At 39.9% G+C, this 19,011-nt stretch overlaps 2 long non-coding RNA genes across 2 annotated transcripts in view; both read right to left on the bottom strand.

Annotated features, from left to right (window-relative positions):
- LOC133484300 (uncharacterized) overlaps positions 1-19,011 on the bottom strand; it is a 130,198-nt gene that overhangs the window by 85,051 nt on the left and 26,136 nt on the right. The window lies entirely within an intron of this gene.
- Positions 3,596-7,363, bottom strand: LOC133484301 (uncharacterized). Its single transcript, XR_009790362.1, has 3 exons — positions 6,630-7,363; positions 5,517-5,660; positions 3,596-5,293 (listed from the first exon to the last, which is right to left on the bottom strand). It is a non-coding gene; the product is annotated as an uncharacterized LOC133484301 (long non-coding RNA).

The raw sequence follows: 19,011 nt of genomic DNA, 5'->3' as shown, positions 1-19,011 counted from the left end.
AACTGAGGTACAAGCATTGAGTTTGGGTGGCATAGCGACAACTTTTTTATTCCCTCTTCCAAGGAGGCGTTTTCACAATTTTTTTTGTTTGAAAAAAGAAATAGTTTGTGGTTTTTCCAAATGAATTCCCAAATAATCTTTGTAGAGTTGGAGCATGGGCAAAGGAAGAGAGTCTTCTGTTTCTATGTACTTCTGCATGTGATTGTTGGCCAGGAGAAGGAACAGTGTTGCGTTACGTTGGAAAAAATAACTTTGTTACTCTACAGATACTTTCATTACTTCATTAGTTACATTCAGTCAGTAAAATTACTTACACTACACCACCGAAAACAAAACATTTTAATTTCACAATCAAATTTCTATTCAGCATCTCCAAATAAATGATGAAGTCTTCTAAATGATTGTTCACCTATTTTGCTGACCACGTTTTAAATATATTAATTGAGGTTGAGTCTTTTGTTTCTATACTTAGATTGTTCCATAGCTTCACATATTTGACTATAATACTCCTTTCCATCACTTAAGCTCTAAATCTTGCCGTTTCAAAATGAAATTTAGAACCTTTCTGACACTTTTACGAAAGAAAATGACAAAAATACTGCAGTGACGGTGAAACCACGCACTTGTTGTCAACGCATGTCCCTCTGTTGAGCCCTTAAACTGTAGCCGCCATGGTGCTTTTCAGGTTTTGAGCGATGCTTCTATGTTACATCTCATAAGTTGAACACGGGTGTTTTGTGGATATTGATACCATTGCTTTCAGTTATGAGGACTGGTGTCCTAGCTGGTTATACTTGCTGTTGGGTATGTTTAACATGATGATGACAGTACGTGTGTCAGTGCTTCGTGACTCGAGTAGGCTATAGAATTATAAAAAAATATGAAGGCTATTGTTTCTAAAGTAATAATAATTGTGCTCTCCATGAATTTGATGTGCCCGACTTAAGACCGGGATCTGGCAACAGGTCTGCATGGTAGTGTGAATAAGAACTCTGATTACTTGTGTGCATATAGCAAAGTGTTAATTACTCGTTACTTTTCAAAAGTGGTCACATTAGAGTAACACATTACTATCGTGTTACTGGCATCATTGGTAAGTAGACATCCAGACATTATAGAGGAGATTAAGGGCCGTAAGAAAACGAACCAGTGCAACAAAATGAAGTACTGTATAATACTACTGCAGAATCTGCTCTACCAATAAGTAATCAGTAGTACATTCCAAATGCTATTGGCTTTGCATGCTTGGACAGACGCATGACTAGATACTAGAAAAAGTGGCTGTACCCAAAAGTACCCCTTTTGACATTGAAAAAGCGACTATGCCGTGTAGAGAGGTGTCAAGTAGTATGTAGTGTGCAGCCAAACCCTAACGAATAAGGGTTGCTCTGTCTTTGACGGGTTCTGTGCTTTAAGGAGTGCCGTTCTACCTTTTTCTGTTCTAATTTGGTCTTAAACCATCATTTTTCTTATTCATAACATGATACTTGAACATATTATTTGTTCTTTTTTTAGCAAACATTGTTCTATTGCTCAGTTCCTGCTGCCCTCATTGGCTTTGAAACTGCTACAACAGTGTACAGTAGCACAGTGATATCATCTGGCTCTGATTTCACCATTAGACTTATTGCACATTGGGTGGGTGGGTGGGGGTGGGGCAGCGTAATAAATGATTGGCTGTAGAAGATGTCATACCACCGGGCCGTCATAGCCACACCCTCACACTGCAGTTTCTAAAGAGGGCACATTACGTGGCGAGGCGCTTCTATATTTGGTGTTAAAGTCAACACAACTGGTGGTCAATGAAGTTGCTGATGCAGACGTGATCGTACAAGAGGTTCATTCATCCACTCACGTTCCAGTCACAAGCAACCAAGGAACTCCTTACATTGCGATCAGAGGTGATTGAGGAAGGTGGGGGCAAGTCAGACAGCCCAAATTCACCAGATGGAAGTTGGTGGAGATGTTTACAACAGCGCCTATGAACTGCCCATCTGAGGAATGCATCTCCCAGTTTGGTTTGTAGCTTTTAAGCAAATTAGGGCTCCCACTGGAAAGAAAAGGACATTTTGTTTTTATTCTAAATGGTCATTTGACATTTTTATACTATACTTTTATGCCAAAAAACTCTTCATTTATTAATTGAGCATAAAAAACGTTTCCTGGAGGTGAACTCATTATGCTGCCACTGAATGTCCCTCAGGGCTTTCCCCAATTTGTTTTTGCTTTTGGGTGGGGACATAGCATGTGAGGAAAACGGTTGGGGCCCACAAGCAGTAATTATTTTTATTTTTTTATTTTCCACTGATGACCTCACTACAACAATATGGATCTTTTTGGGCTCTCACCTAAATTGTTCCTCTACTCTCAGGGTACTGTAAGCCACTTCTCAAATTCATTCACATCTATTTTAAGATTCTAATTTCCAAATGGGTAGGCAGTAGGCATATTGTGCTGTTTTAATGTGGGAAGGAAACATGATTGGACACTAATCACAGTGGTTTTGTTGCTGCAGTTGGCCAAAAGGGAATCAGTCTTAAATGTTGTTAATGGTGTGGCATCAGTATTAACCACGCAGCGATACTAGACAGTTTTTTGAATAATTAAAAGGCTGGTGCCTGAGGACCTCAGGACCCGTGAGGGTTGTTATAATAAAAGTATATCAAATAAATATAATGGCCAATGACTGTAAAAAACATTTAAAAACTAGTTAAACAAACAAACAAAACAACAACCTTGAAATTGATCCTAAAACACAATGCAGTGATCTTAAAACCGGTGTATCTGACTAATGGGGGGTGTCATCCGTTACGACCGATTGCTGAGTGTTTTAAACTCTTTTTATGGCCTAAAACACACAATACAGTACAACATGTTAATACTGAAAATATAAAAAGTTTCAAAATGTTTGAAAAGTTTACCAAATTTACCTCCTCTGCCGTTTTTAAGACTGCAGAGAGACACCGCGCGAGCACATGGCTAATTTACATGGAGGCCCCACTTTCGATTACTATAAAAGCGTGTCTGTTAAAATGAGGTTTCGCTGTATTCTGTTTTTAGTTTAGTTAAATAAAGTCCCAATTTCATTGTGATCGCCATTAATATATATATATATATATATATATATATATATATATTTACCGATGGGAAATATTTTTTTGTTTCCTGCTTCCTGAGCTATTTTATCGCTTCACATAACATTAAACACTGTTGTGCAAGTGCTCCAGTTTCAACCTTCAGCGTCATTTAACAAGATGAACAAAATCTGTCTTCATGAAGTCTATCCAGGAATCAGACTACCATCTGACATGACATCCTGTCAGGTAAAGAGTCTCTGACAGAGCAGCAGCCAAAACAAGACCTGGACCAGTCCCAATCCCATTAACGAGGTCCTGAATGAATGCTTCACTATATAAATAGAGCTATTTTCCCAGCACAGGTGTCGGCGTTCTAAGTTATAAACAACCCAATCATTCATGCTCCCAGTGGTGACCAGTTTTTATTTAGAGAAGAGGTTCATGAACTTTCTGATGGGCCACACCTGCACTTTTATATGTTGGCATTTTTAACCTCATTCTGAAAAGTAATCTCATTCAGGGCAGGAGTAAAAAGGAACCTCAGTAAACTCATGTTGGAAGGGTGCTATATGTTGATGTCAGCTGTCATTTGACTTCAATTAATGCACTACTTTCAGCCATATATGTTTTCAAGTTTGTCTCCTAAATTTGTGTTTTCGCACATGGAAGCCAGAGTTGGCTTCAAAGAGTTTCATTTTCTGTGCGGTGGAACTGAAGTCATTCAGAAATGTCCTAGCTAGTTGAGCCAGAAGTAAAGAAATAATTAAAACCTCGAAATGTTCTGCCAAATTGAATAATGTTGTTGTTCACTTGCATGTGCAGACATTCTGCTGTTAATGAAACCGGTTAAAGAAGGAGACATCGTGCTGTTAGTTTGGAATCCTTGAGGACTGAGGGTAAATAGATTATCTGGAACTGATTCTCTGGTGTGCAGGTACTTTTCGCATGTTCTCCATGTGCGTGCATGGGATTTCAGCATCTAGTCCTGCTTCTTTTGCCATTCTAATAGCATGCATGTTAGGCTCATTGAAAACTCTTAGGTGTGAATGGTGGTTAGATTATGCTGTATGTGCCCTGCAATTGACTGGAAAAGTCCAGAGAGGCAAGGTACACCCTGTACCCTGCCTCTCATCCAAAGTCAGCTGGGATTGGCTCCAGTTTAAAGCAATAGAAAATGGATGGACAGATGGATAATTGCAGCACCTGGCAACTGGACAGTTTGACAGAAAGGTTTGTCATGTCAGCAATGACCTTCATATAAGCAGTGTGAGCAGATGCAATGATACATTCGTTGATGAGCATGACAAATGTAAATGTGATTATTTTATTCAGGATGGCATTTACAGTGCATATGGTACTTATATTCTTTTTATTGCCAAATTTTATATACTCCATATTACATTGCTGCAATATTTTGTCTCTGGAAGGCTACATACATGCATGTGAGCAGCACTGAGCAGGGTTGCAACAACAACAGCAGCAGCAAATTTGAAGTACAGGGGCATCAAACATGGACTGAAAGTGGTGTTAATCCGAAATATAGATATTTCTTTACAGTCATCAATCCATTTTTTATAGTGCCTATCCTCACCAGTGTCACGGGTAAGGTGGAGGCTATACCAGGTGACTTTGGGCGAGAGGCAGCGTACACCCGTTTTTGACCCCTAAGTACCACCTTTTGACAAGTCCAATTTCATCAGTTTGTTCTGAGCTTCATCATGAAATCTCTATATCTTAGAGATCATTTACATCAACAAAAACACGGCGGGGAACCATCCTCCTCCATTACTCAGCACGATTTGAAGCACATGAAACGTAAAGCAAAAGTTTCAGGCGGGAATCGGTTTCTATTTAAGGACTAAAAACCACAGAATGGACTATAATTAGAACAAGATTATTGGATCTATGACAATAACTTCCACTCTTTTATTAGCAGTGGCTTTTCTCCATTGTTGGGTGAGGCTGTTTTTGATTTCCTGCTAATATCAATTGTAACTGACAAACAGTTGAGAAAACAAGACAGCGTGCATGTGAGCCTTGAAAGTGACGAAAAGTATAAGAGCTGAAGGAATGTTGGATGAATGAAGTGACGGTGGAAGAAAGAAATCGCGGGTGGAAATTATTCCCAAACATTTCCAACGCCGTTACACGCAGGGACCACCCCATCGACTCAACTTCTCTTTGGAAACAATAGTGTCTTCATGCCATTGAATCAGCTGTGGGAACAGAAAAAAAACACAGGATTGACGTAATGATGTTTTTTTTTTACTAAATTAGCACTGCAATAAAAAAATAGGTCAAATGAAATTCGATTTGCATGCAAGAGAAAACGGCAAAGCAGGAGGGCACATGATTGAGAGACACACACAAAGTTATACAGAGAGATAGAAAAAGAGAGTGCGAGAATGAGTGCGCCTTTGCCTGTATGTTCCAGCTCACCATACTGTATATCTTTAACTGCACTCTCAGAGCGACTGCTGCTGGTTCAAAGTACGGTCACTGGCAGGGAACCAGCCACAGGCCTGCGAAAAGCACCCACACGGGCACTTCACACAGAGTGTAACAGAAAGGCACAGAATTTCTCTGAAATCAAGCAAAATCACAGGCCCGTATCACGCGATTTGTTTGCAAAAGAGCTCCCAGAATATACTTTCACTGGCAACTTCATTAGGTACAATATCAATCTGTAATGAGGTCCCATACTGTGACAAAAACAATATGTTGAATGTGGTTGTAATTTGTTGGTGTCACACTGTTCTGGATCATTCTGATAGCTGAAGTGAATGTTTTACCCCTCTCAAAGGTCCGTGAAACCAAATAAGACCTAACTCAGTCTCACACTTTCATGTTTGATTGGACTAACTCTACCAAAGGAGCTTGTTTTATTTTCTTTGTTTGATTATTGGCATGTTAATTTCCCATTATATGCAAAAAACTATGAAGACATATAACCTTGAGGGGTTAGTTATAGTAAAGTTTAACTGATTCTATTTGTCTATTTGTGATGCAGATGAAGTTGGGGACCTTTTAATGCTGTTGACATTGCAAGACAGAGCATTTGTCGATATTTTAGGCAATTTTTCGGTGAAAAATGCAAGGACTATAAAATTCAAGTGGATAGTGTATACAGCTCAATGCAAGGAAAAAATTATGCTAATCCAAATTTAGCTTTTCGCTTCACTTGGTACCATTGTGTTTGTATTTGTAAGCAGTGGCAATCAATACTCAGTGGGTCCTCAGAACGGTGAGGTAGATGTGCTAACCAGTCATCCACCGTGCCTACACACTTTCATTTAAAATAATTTCTAATTAGTTTGTTAGGAACCCAAAGCATACAAAAAAATCTAAGGCAAGGACAAAGGTTTTTAATAATAAAAAGCACATGACCGACATGGATACAAAATACAAAAGATGATACCAAAAACAACGCAGACAAAAACCACGATGTAAAGTATGACTTAAAATAACAACTAAGATGCTATGGTAGAAGGAGCTACGGCAGAAAGGAGTAGCTAAACAAACTATAATCCATACAACAAAAATAATCCTAACCTGCACATCTGTGAAGGCACCATTCATGCCGAAAGGTGCATACAGATTTTGTAGCAACATATGCTGCCATCCAAGCAACATCTTTTTCATGGAGATCCCTGCTTATTTCAGCAAGACAATGCCAATCCGCATTCTTCATGTTACAACAGCATGGTTTCGTAGTAAAATAATATGAATACTAGACTGGCCTGCCAGCAATCCAGACCTGTCTCCCATTGAAAATGTGTGGCGCATTATCAAGCACAAAATACCACAATGGAGATCCTGGACTGTTAAGCAACTGAAGTTGTACATCAAGCAAGAATGGGAAAGAATACCACCTTCAATTCATGTCTTCAGGCCCCAAACGCTTATTGGGTGGTGTTAAAAGGAAAGATGATGTAACGTAGTGGGTGTGGTCATCGGTCCGGATGGTATTTTTCCTCTTTGGCCTGGAGGACACGGTGTCCATGATTTCCAAAAACAATTTGAAATGTGGACTCATCAGACCACAGCACACTTTTCCACTTGAATTTGTCCATCTCAAATCAGCTCAGGCCCAAAGAAGCCAACAACGTTTCTGGGTGTTGTTTGGCTTTCGCTTTCCTTGGTAGAGTTTTAGCCTGCATTTGTAGATATAGTGACAAACTGTGTTAACTATTCTGTTTTTATTGACATTTTAAACAATGTCCCGACTTCATTGGAATTGAGCTTTGTATGTTTAAGGTCCCAACTTCATTGGAATTGTGGTTGTAAATTAGACAGGGGATATTTCCTTTCGCGGCACGGTGGCCGACTGGTTAGAGCGTCAGCCTCACAGTTCTGAGGAGCGGGGTTCAATCCCTGGCCCCGCCTGTGTGGAGTTTGCATGTTCTCCCCGTGCCTGCGTGGGTTTTCTCGGGGCACTCCGGTTTCTTCCCACATCCCAAAAACATTCATTAATTGGAGACTCTAAATTGCCCATAGGTGTGAATGTGATTGGCTGGCAACCAGTTCAGGGTGTACCCCCCCCTCCTGCCTGATGATAGCTGGGATAGGCTCCAGCACGCCCGCGACCCTAGTGAGGAGAAGTGGTTCAGAAAATGGATGGATGGATATTGTGCAAACTGAGGTCACCAAATTCTGAGTGTCATATTTAATCATAGTTTGTGCTTTTTTATTAATCAATAATTATAAAAGGAGGTAAACCCTCTTACTTCCTGGACTAGGCATTTTAAAAAGAATGACTATGATAGTGTGGAGCAGGTGGGTGGCGTAATGGGTTACAGTACAGTTACAGGTATGTCATGTAAATCATTGGTAGATTGAGCCTAGATGAGAAAATGATACACCACACTTACACTAACACAAAATGATAAGGTGATGACATGGCAGCTTACAGGAGTGCTTATCATTAACACCATATGCCTCAAGTGTGTGATAAACAAAGGTGGGATGAGGGACAAAACTGTAATCTGACTAGGAAGGTCAATGGGATACTGGAGGGATAAGAAGAAAAGAGTCATAGCTGTGAATCATTCAGATCAACTATCAATTTCTCAAACGTAAGGTTGGAAGAATGTCCCTTTTAAGTGTTCTGTTTCGGTGCAATGATCAATGCAACTGTTGCAATTATAATCTTTGACAAAAGAGACAACCAAACTGAGGTTACCCGGCTGTGCACTATATGAAACACGTTCATAATCATGCACTTGCAGGCACACGTGTTTGGCTGCAGAAGGACATTCCTGAGTGCCACTTCAAGCCAGGGCATTCAAGCCCTGCCTGGATAGATGGTCTCCCGCCTCTAAAGCCTTTCCTACCACCGCATGGATTAAGACCTTGGATCCAGACAGTTAACAAGCCTGTATGTCAGCTACAAGCTAGTCACCCATTCAAAATTCTTTATGACTGGCTTGAACAAGCAGCCACCTCCCACCACCTCTCGCAGGGGGACATTTGCAAAACAAGTACTTTTCAGAGAGAGGGCAAGAAGTGAGTGAGAGCAGAGTGATGTCTTTGGTCGATACACAACAAGAACATTTTGCATGCTAGTACCTCTTCAGTGCTCATTTCATTGGATCTGCATGCAACTCACACAAACCTCAGCGAAACACATTGATAGAACTGCTGGTTGATATGTATAAATGCATATGAACCCGTAATGCAATGTAAACATTAAAAGGAAAATGAGGTAAAAAAGTAAAGTAGTACATTTTAGTGTTGTAATGAGTTTTGTTCTTATGCAATCACTACTTGTCAAGACGACCTCAAAGTTGCATCAGATTTAGGGTGTGGGAAAATAGAACAGTCAAAATACTTTTTAGAGCTTGTCAAGATGCCTTTGGAGAGCTACATGAACACAATAACTGACTCATTGACACATGGGCTGAAAACTTACTGTGACTGTAATCCATTGTTTGTTTGTTTTTTTAATTTAAAGGTGACTCCTCCTTCAAGGCAAATGTGTCTATAATTGAGGCGATAACAGATTAGATTAATTCAAACCACTTTTCAGAAAACCACAGCTCAATGTGAACCGAGGATAGAGATTATTTTTACTGCACGACAATATTATAAACTATTCATGATTGTTTCCTATTTGAACGTGAAGGGACTCCATAGGAACACATTGACCACAGCCTATGTCACAACAAAAGCTACACTTGTTTTCAGCTACTTAAGATGCATGACATAGCTCGATCAAAGGTCTTCATTTTTGTTTTTGTTTTGTTTTGTTAGGGCTCCACTGTTTGTAAGCTTCCAATGATGTTGCTTCACAAGGCATTTGTGTCCAGACTGAAAGTCAACCTACAAGACCCTTAGAACGAGCACTGACTTCTGTAACATATTGTATAACTCAGTGTTCATCTCATCAGTAGTTTATGTTAAACATTAACCCACTATACACACCTATTGTGGTCAAATTCATTATTTGTTAGTGCACACAAGATTTTATGACGCTGTAAAACACACGCTCATAAATGAACAAACAAAATCTGACAGAATGCCAGGCCTCTCGTGAAATGAGATCATTCACACCAAAATGCGATTTCAACAATGGAGCCTGAGTGGAGTTCTCAGGATTACAGCATGAATATGAAACGTAAAAGAAGAAAATTCTGGACTTCATGAGCTGGCCCGTGTGCTGCACAGCAGGTTGATGGGGGGATAAACGTGTTTCTCGGTGTGGGGCGTTGTGAACATGTTGCCAGTTTCTGTAAATTACATAACATCTCCAGACAGGTGAAAAAACAAATGGGCAATTATTGGAATCACCCTGAGTAGCAGCAGAATCAACACTTTTATGAAGTCTGTCCAACGCCAGGTGAGGTTTATTTTTTTCGGCGTTGCACATTCAAGTTGACATGTTTACTTGTTCACATTTCATACTAATTCATGCAGCTGTATTACATCAAGTGGTTGAATGAGATTTCATATACAAAAGTAAACTTGTAAAATGCATACAATGAATCCAAAATCATTTTAAAAATAAGAATTAAAAAATAGGCTTTGAATGGCATACACAAGCTTTTATACTTCTTAAAGGTTTTGAGAGCTAGTTAGTTATTTGCTTGCAATTGCATGTATACATCAAGTCACCCAAAACGTGTAAGATGCTATTTGTTGGTATTTGTATTATTTCTAATGTAAATATAAAAACATGTCCCAGTACCACACTGCAAATTACAACAATAAACAAACCCATTTTGATGCATCTCTTGCATTGGATGCCTTCATGTTGTGGTGAGGGATGATACTGGTATTATTCTTATTTGTGTGCATGTGTGTTGTGTAGCGCTCCTCCTCCCTTCTTAGATCACATTTGACATTTCAGGGCACGGTTCTCACGAATGAGGTGCTGCACCTTTGCTTGTGTTTTTGTAATATTTAAGCAACTTTATCACGATTGGTCTTTGAAGGCGAGGAAGGCAAGGCAAAATGTGGAGGACCCAAGTGGAGGGAAGCAGTGAGGCGAGGTAAAAAATGGCAAACAAGGAAGATAGAAAAAGCAAACTAAACAAAGTCCCACAACTGATAACCAAAGTAACAAAGAAATGTACCTCAAACTGGAAACAAAACATGACTGGTGCAATAAGTGAGTGACAACTGACGACTATGACACCTGACAACGACAATGAACCGAAAAGACCTGAAAGAAACCAGGGAACTAAATACAAAGAGATTGACTCGTCAACGAGGAACACCTGGACAAGACACGAGTGGCTGAAGGGAACTGATTGGTTGACAAGGTGGAAGGTTGATGAGAACTGGTGGACACAGTAACAAAATGAGCACACAAGACATGAAAAACATGGAACACAGGAAAACATGAAACAAAACCAAACACAACCCAAACCAAAACATGACATTTATAAACGCATCTTGTATGTGTCTGCTGTTCAGTCTGCATGTGTGCGGTTTGAAGGATAGTGGCTCCCCTTTATAAGATCTAAAATAAGATGGAAAGTTATTAGTTAGTGTGTGTTATGTAACTAAATATAAAAATATTTCAACGTTACATCAAAGAGGCTACAGGTACATCATATGCGCCAGTGGAATTGAATATGGCCAGAAAACATGGAACAAATTTTTTTATGTTGCAGTCCACCATTATTTACATTATAAGGAAGCCTTTAAAATTTAGGACAAAGCTGCTTTATGGTCCAATATTATATGAAACATTATGGAAACTGTGTTTTTAGAGGTGATTGGCTGGCACATTATAGGCCGTCTGCTCCCCACAGGTTGTTTTGGCAAAAAGAAGGCGCTTACACAACATGTTAGAATAGAGGTCCTGGGAATTGTGTTTTACAAAGGTGAAGCTATAAGAGTGGGTTTTGTTGATGCAATTTTGTTTTGAGGCTGGTGTTTTATTAGTTTCACTTGAGACGAGACATTTTAATCTAGAAGAATCAGTTAAAGAGGCCAAACACAGTAGATTAAAAGTGAATGCACTCAGTTAAGCACATTAGGTATGTCTGCATAATCTACTAGATCCAGTAAAGGGGCTGTAATATTTTGCTTTTAGATAATAATGTTCAATTTTTGATTGAGACTATGTCAGAGTTGTAATAGTTGAACAATGCTTATTATCGTGGTTGTATTTTAAGCAGTGTAAAACTGAAAAACGTTTCAATACAACTGTGTACCTAATGTTTTGTCCAGTGGGTGTAGAGCTACTGTATACAAACACATTTCTGCATGCATATATCTAAATTAATAGGCACCAAGGCAAAAAAAAAAACAAAAACAAAAAAACACCCACAATCCAATGCATTCAAAAGATGTTGCCATGTCAGAACACTTCAGCGGTGTGAGCACAAAAATAAGACTTATTTCCTTTTATATCTCAGCAAAGAAGGGGAAGTGGACCACATGACCATGATGTTACATCCCCACTGATGCCACATGCACTCTCGAAGATACAAATGCAACTTGTGCGAGACCGCAGACTTCCCCCTTTCTGCGAGCGCTATCGATAAGGCTGTCGAAATGAGAGCCCAGCCCAAAGGCCTTCTTCACCTTTGGGTGGCAGCACATCCTGATGAAACCAACCACAAGGATGTGAACAAAGGGGCAAACTTAAAACACATAGTGAAAGAATATAAAGTACCGTGAAAAGGTATTGGCTCCCTTTTCAATTTCTGGTATTTTTGTATAGTTTACCCACTTTAATGTTTACAATCATCAAACAAACAAACAAATATCAGACAAATGTAACCCAAGATAACTTAACATGTTTTTAAATTTATTTCCTTTATTTAAGGAGGGGGGGGGAGATAATCTAAAGTTACCTGGCCGTGTGTGAAAAAAAGAATTATACCCCCCCAACAAAATCATGAATTCATTTTGGCTAATCACAATTTTTGGTACATTTTCACTCACCCCACCCAAGCCTGCTTAGCTCCAGACCTGTTCAATCAAGAAATCTCTTCTACCACCAACAAAAGCAAGTCTGTCAAAAGAGCTAAAAAAAACTGCAAAAAAATGACATGACCCAAAGAAATTCCGGAACAGTCGAGAAATAAAGTTATTTATGAGTCTGGAAAGTTATCTATGAGTCTGGAAAGGGTTACAAAAGCCATTTCTAAAGCTTTAGGATTCCAGTGAACCATATAGAGAGCCATTATCCTCACATGGAGAAAAGGTGGAACAGTGGTGAACCTTCCCAGGAGTGGCCAGCCTACAAAGACTACCACAAGAGAACAGCAATGACTCATCCAGGAGGCCACAAAGGAACTCAGGACAACTTCTAAAGAACTGCAGGCCTCCCTTGCCTCGCTTAAGGTCAGTGTTCACAAATATTATATGTACTGACGAAATGAAAGTTGAGTGTTTCGTTACATCTGGCGTAAATGTAGCACAACATTTCAGAAAAAGAACATACCAACAGTCAAACATGCTGGTGGTAGTGTGCTGGTCTTGGGCTGCTTAGCTCCTTCAGGAGCTTGACAACTTACTGTGATTGATGGAACCTTAAATTCTGCTCTTTAACAGAAAATTCTGAAGGAGAATGTTCAGCCATCAGTTTTCTGACCTCAAGCTGAAGCGCACTTGGGTTCTGCAGCAGGATAATGATCCAAAACACACCAGCAAGTCAACTTCTAAATGGCTTAAGAAAACGAAATGAAGGTTTTGGAGTGGCCAAATCAAAGTCCAGACTTGAATCCGATTGAAATGCAGTGGCATGACCTTCAAAAGGCCGTTCATGCTTGAAAACCTTCCATCTAACCCTCACCCTTGATGAATTCAAACATGTTCCCCAAACGTTTGACAGTTACTTATGACCATAAAATAGGGCTAATATGGGCCAATATGCACAGCCAAATCAACAACAAAAAAATCTGAACCTTACCGCAAGCTGTTTTCGAAACTTAGAAGTGGGCTGGAATATCCCCGTTTGGCCAGATGGTGCGAGGCAAATCATACAATTCATGAAAGCTGTTGTTTTTAAATATAGTCGTGTGCCGTTGCCTTCCACAGGAACAACGACCTTTCCAACATGGCCGGCAAATAGGCACGTCGATTAGCCGGACTGGCATATCTAGTGTTTATACAGTATCTATGCCCGTGAAGCCGAATAGAAGATATTATGTGCGGTCATGTGACTGTCCTGTGCCATTTGATTGGTCAACTAGAGTTAAACATCACTTGCGGTTATGTTGTATTGGCACAAACAGCACCCAATGCGGAATAATTGTAAAGAGATTTCACACGGGGGAAAAAAATGATTAATAAACAAAAATTGATAAGTAAAAATAGCGAGCGGCTTGTAGACCCTTGTAACTGAGTAAAAGTACAGATTCTTTTTACATAAATACTGGCATAAAAGTAAAAAGTATGCTGCATTAAAACTACCCTGACAAGTACAAATTATCCAAAATGCTACATTGAGTAAATGTAACAGAGTAAATGTAGTGCGTTCCTCCCCACCTCTGACAATAATACAGGTATTTTTGTCCCCTTTGCAGCTGGAACCATTTCCACCCATCTGGAAAGACTTTCTATAATACAGTGCTGACTTGAGATATGAGTTGAATAGAATGGAAATGCCATTTATCCGTTTCGGCCTCCCCTGCAGAAAAAAAAAATTGTTTGTAATGTGTTTTTAATCAGAAAATAGCATTCTACAATATTCAATAATAATGCACGTTAATGACATAATTTTACATAATGTAAATAATTAAACGTTTTTGCCACCTTATTTGCTTCAATTGAGTGCTGCTCACCCTGGTGTGTGTACTATGGCAACTTGGAGGCAGAATAATACTGATATACATTGAGCGAGAGGAGACATCACAACTCAGCAGTAATATTAGTCATTCTTCACAGAGGATAAATAACTTATACCTGAATATTGTTATATTATCTATGTGTTGCTCACATTGTTCACTATCTGCCGAACTGCTGCTTGTTGTGAAGTGAGTTGAGTTGACTGCCACCATACAGCGCTCCTATGTCAAATTTTTGCTCACGAGTCAAAGCAAAAACAAGTCCAAACAACTGCTCATATCTTGAAAAACCATTATCTCAAGGCACCATTGTATCTTATAGTGTATCTGTTGAAATCTTTGTCCATAAATCCAGAAAAAAACACTTGAGGTCAGCGGTTCACTGACGGTGAACTTGCGAGAGGTCCTTGCTCACAATCGCTACTGAAGTTTATCCAATAAGATGTCTGTTGGGGTGAAGTTTTTAAGGCCAAGCACTGTTTGAAAAGACTATTAGAAAGTCTGTCCCAAGGCCTTTGTCCATGTAGCATATCTACCTGTACATCAATGCACTTCACATGACATGACATCCAAACGCAAACTATTGAACTGAAACTGAATACATGGGGGTTTCTGGTTGTTTTGAACATATTAGAGTTCTTTTGGTGTGCTCTTATAAGGTGCTCACTTCCTTTTCGTGCCTTTTCAACACTATAAAACCTCAGCTTCTTTATGTGCAAAGGAAATGTGGACAGTGAAAGCCAAACAAATTAAAACCTACCGGACAGAACAAACAAAAACAAAATCATGTCCCAACAAAAATAAAAAGGGTAGAAAAAAAATGGATGTTGTAAAATCCTTGGAAGGCACTGCTCGTGTGGAAGTTCAAAAAGCCTCACGTGGTACCTTTAGGGAATGTTGGGAAGATACTGAGGGATCGTTTCGTGGCTGGGACCGTATCGTATCACTATTACTTAATTAACTTCTAAAGCTAATTCTATATGTTCGGAACCCTTTTTTTTTTTACAGGCTATGATCCAACAAGGACAAGACGTGCCTAAATATAAGTGGGCAGGATATAGCATGGAAGTTGAGGTAATGGTAAGCTGGAAAAACATGGCATTACTTTTTAGAAGCGGGTTGATGATGACAAAACGTGTACTGTTTTCTTTCCAGATGAAATTAGGATACGTTTTTGCCGGTGGCACCTAACATGTCATCCATAAAGCTCTGGATAGCCACACCTGGGCTCTTTATGGTATTACCATTGGCTAATGGCAGTGTTGTACCTGGACGAGTTCAATGAACAAAAGTTCAGGAACTAGTTCATATATTTGGTACGAAGGTGAACTGAACTTCATTAATTTCTGCCTGATGAACATAAATGAGAACGCTTCAAAGAACGGTTTTCGAACGAAAGTTGATTTTTATTCAAGAGTGCCGTATTTTTTAGGGACTTCCAGGACAAGACCGTCTGAACATACTACAACCCCAATTCCAGTGAAGTTGGGACGTTGTGTTAAACATAAATAAAAACAGAATACAATGATTTGCAAATCATGTTCAACCTACATTTAATTGAATACACTACAAAGACAAGATATTTAATGTTCAAACTGATAAACTTGATTGTTTTTAGCAAAGAATCATTAATTTAGAATTTTATGGCTGCAACACATTCCATAAAAGCTGGGACAGGGTCATGTTTACCACTGTGTTACATCACCTTTTCTTTTAACAACATTCAATAAACGTTTGGGAATTGAGGACACTAATTGTTGAAGCTTTGTAAGTGGAATTCTTTCCCATTCTTGCTTGATGTACAGCTTCAGCTGCTCGACAGTCATGTTTACGCCACATAATGCACTAGAATCGTGCATTGTCAGTATACCACAGACTGTGACTTGATTGTCTTGTTTTTGCTTTCCTCACCACAGCAATGGATGTGAAACATGTACCAGTGAGCCTCCTAGAGGTAAACATTCTAGTTGCACCCTGGCTAAAAAACCCATTTATTTATTTATTTATACACTTTATTGAACACCGGAAATTACAAACACTCAAAGAGGATAATATACACAGGTTAAGTTACAGTATCAAGAATCAATAATAATAATAAGTAATCAAGAACATGGATTTTTGTAGTAAAGAAAACAAACAATAAAATATAAATAATAGTTCTTAAAAATAAAAGTAAATTAGGCATTTAAATTTACACATAAAGGAGCAGAGACGAAAGAAAGAAAAATTAAAATAATGAGTAGTTTTCCATTCTTTTTAAGGTATGAGAAAAATATTTTAATGTCACTGATAAATCCGGAGAAGGAGGGCTGACTATTTCTTCATTTGTCCTAATTAATATGATATTTACCCAGTAACAAAACTTTATTCATCATGTCTAAAACTGAGATTTCCAAGTTGTCTATAAAGAACATAATATGGCACAGTTCAAAATGCGGAGCATCATTCATTTTTAGTGATATCCAATTTCTTATGCCTGTCCGGAAGCGTTGCAATATGATGATCCAGTGTTTCATCATCATTGTTACAGAGAGAACACCACCCTAAATTTAAATCTTTTCTTGAGATTTCTGCCAAAGGATAAATTCTGCCAAAGGATAAATCTTGCAAACCCAGTTTTCGTGCCACTGGCGCTTGCAAATGTGACATATCTCTTTGAGAGCATGCACAAATCCAGTCATAGCCTACTGAATGCCAATATGAGGAACATTTTAGCTATGTTGATCTTAATTATTTTTCTCAGATGCATTCCTCAGAAGCATAGTTTACCAAGGGAATAATGAGGCATGTAGAACATAAAGGAGGATAAGTGAATGGCTCACAGTGAAGCTTACACAAGAAGCTTCCTAGCGTGAGGACAAAGTTAAAGGTGTTTGCCCACTTGCCCATACTTGCAGACCACATTGCAGGGTTCATGCATAGTGGTCATTAAATAGCTATACTTGTCTGTGGTAAAGGCCATAACTCAACCAAAACCTTTATTCTAAATTTGACAGAATCACATTCACCTGTTTTCTGTTCCTGACCCCATTAGACCGGCTGGGTTGGATGTGTTCATGCCCTCCCCTTTTCCTTAGCAGAGTGCCTTTTGAAGGTTGGCACAGTGCCCAGCTGCTGCTGCTGCTAGCGTGCCACTGCTGTTTTGGTAGTAGATTTGCATCAGCGCCCTTGAGTAAAGCGTGATGAATCAGCAGTAATTTGGTGTCTGTGTCATCTTTGCAGAGTTTATTGTCACTCTTGTTTACTATCACATGGCAGTGCAACTTTCTCATTAATCGTTTCATGCCAAAATTAATAAACAAACACAAAACCAACTTTATATTAGCAAATAAAATATGCAGAAACACTGCTAAGAAATACACATAGAGTATTGTATATACCTGGTGGGTTCCAGTACTGTATAGTGAGCACTCCATCAGGCACACTTGCACAATGTGATCCAAAGAGCTAGATCAAAATTGCCTGATTGAATGTTGATTTAAAATGACACTTTAACGCAACACAGTCAGCGGTGCTGTTCTTTACCACTGCAGACCTCCACCATGGGAATCATGTTTTGATGGCTGTTTTTTGGTGTCTGTCAGATTACATGAAGACTTTATAACCCATTTGAGCAACTTGAACGTTTTGGAGCGGCACAGCATTAGCCTAGAAAGAATATTCAACAATTTCGGTGAAACTTTGATGCTATTGTAGATCGAGCAGGAGTGTCAAACCTGTTTTCCATGTAGGCCACATCGTGGTTATGGTTACCACAGATATAAAGACGACTGTAGCTATGCTAGCAGCCCGGAAAACCGTCATGCCTACGTGACAGCCATGTTGGGGAGGTCGATGTTCCCATCAAAAGCATTGCATGTACATTGAAATTAAGTTGAAACTTGATAATTTCTCAACCGATTTTTATGAGGTTTGCTTTTGTGTCAACGCCATAGTGTGTATTATTAAAACATAACATTTGAACAAAAAAGCCCCCCCAATTTTTTTTTTTTTTAATGATTTATTTAAAAAGTGTTTCTAATGCCCCTCCTTGAGCCATTACCTTATCGTGGTGGAGGGGTTTGTGTGTCACAATGATCCTAGGAGCTAAGTTGTCTGGGGCTTTATGCCACTGGCAGGGTCACCCATGGCAAACAGGTCCTAGGTGAGGGACCAGACAAAGCACGGCTCCAAAAACCCCGATTACGAGTACAATTAATGGATTCAGGTTTCCCTTGCCCGGACGCGGGTCACAGGGGCCCCCCTCTGGAGCCAGGCCTAGAGGTGGGGCTCGAAGGTGAGCGCCTGGTGGCCTGGCCTGCACCCATGGGGCCCGGCCGGGCACAGCCTGAAAGGGTAACGTGGGTCCCCCTTCCCATGGGCTCACCTCCTGTGGGAGGGGCCATAGGGGTCGGGTGGAGTGCGAGCTGGGCGGTGGCCGAAGGCGGGGACCTTGGCGATCCGATCCCCGGCTACAGAAGCTGGCTCTAGGGACGTGGAATGTCACCTCTCTGGCAGGGAAGGAGCCCGAGCTGGTGTGTGAGGTCGAGAAGTTCCGACTAGATATAGTCGGACTCCCCTCAACGCACAGCTTGGGCTCTGGTACCAGTCCTCTCGAGAGGGGTTTGACTCTCTTCCACTCTGGAGTTGCCCACGGTGAGAGGCGCCCAGCAGGTGTGGGTATACTTATTGCCCCCCGGCTCGGCGCC

The sequence above is a fragment of the Phyllopteryx taeniolatus genome, chromosome 10 (genome assembly GCF_024500385.1).
Source record: "Phyllopteryx taeniolatus isolate TA_2022b chromosome 10, UOR_Ptae_1.2, whole genome shotgun sequence".
In the NCBI taxonomy this organism is placed as follows: Eukaryota; Metazoa; Chordata; class Actinopteri; order Syngnathiformes; family Syngnathidae; genus Phyllopteryx; species Phyllopteryx taeniolatus.
The sequence above is the reverse complement of the archived record's forward strand: the minus strand, read 5'-3'. Positions and strand labels throughout refer to the sequence as shown.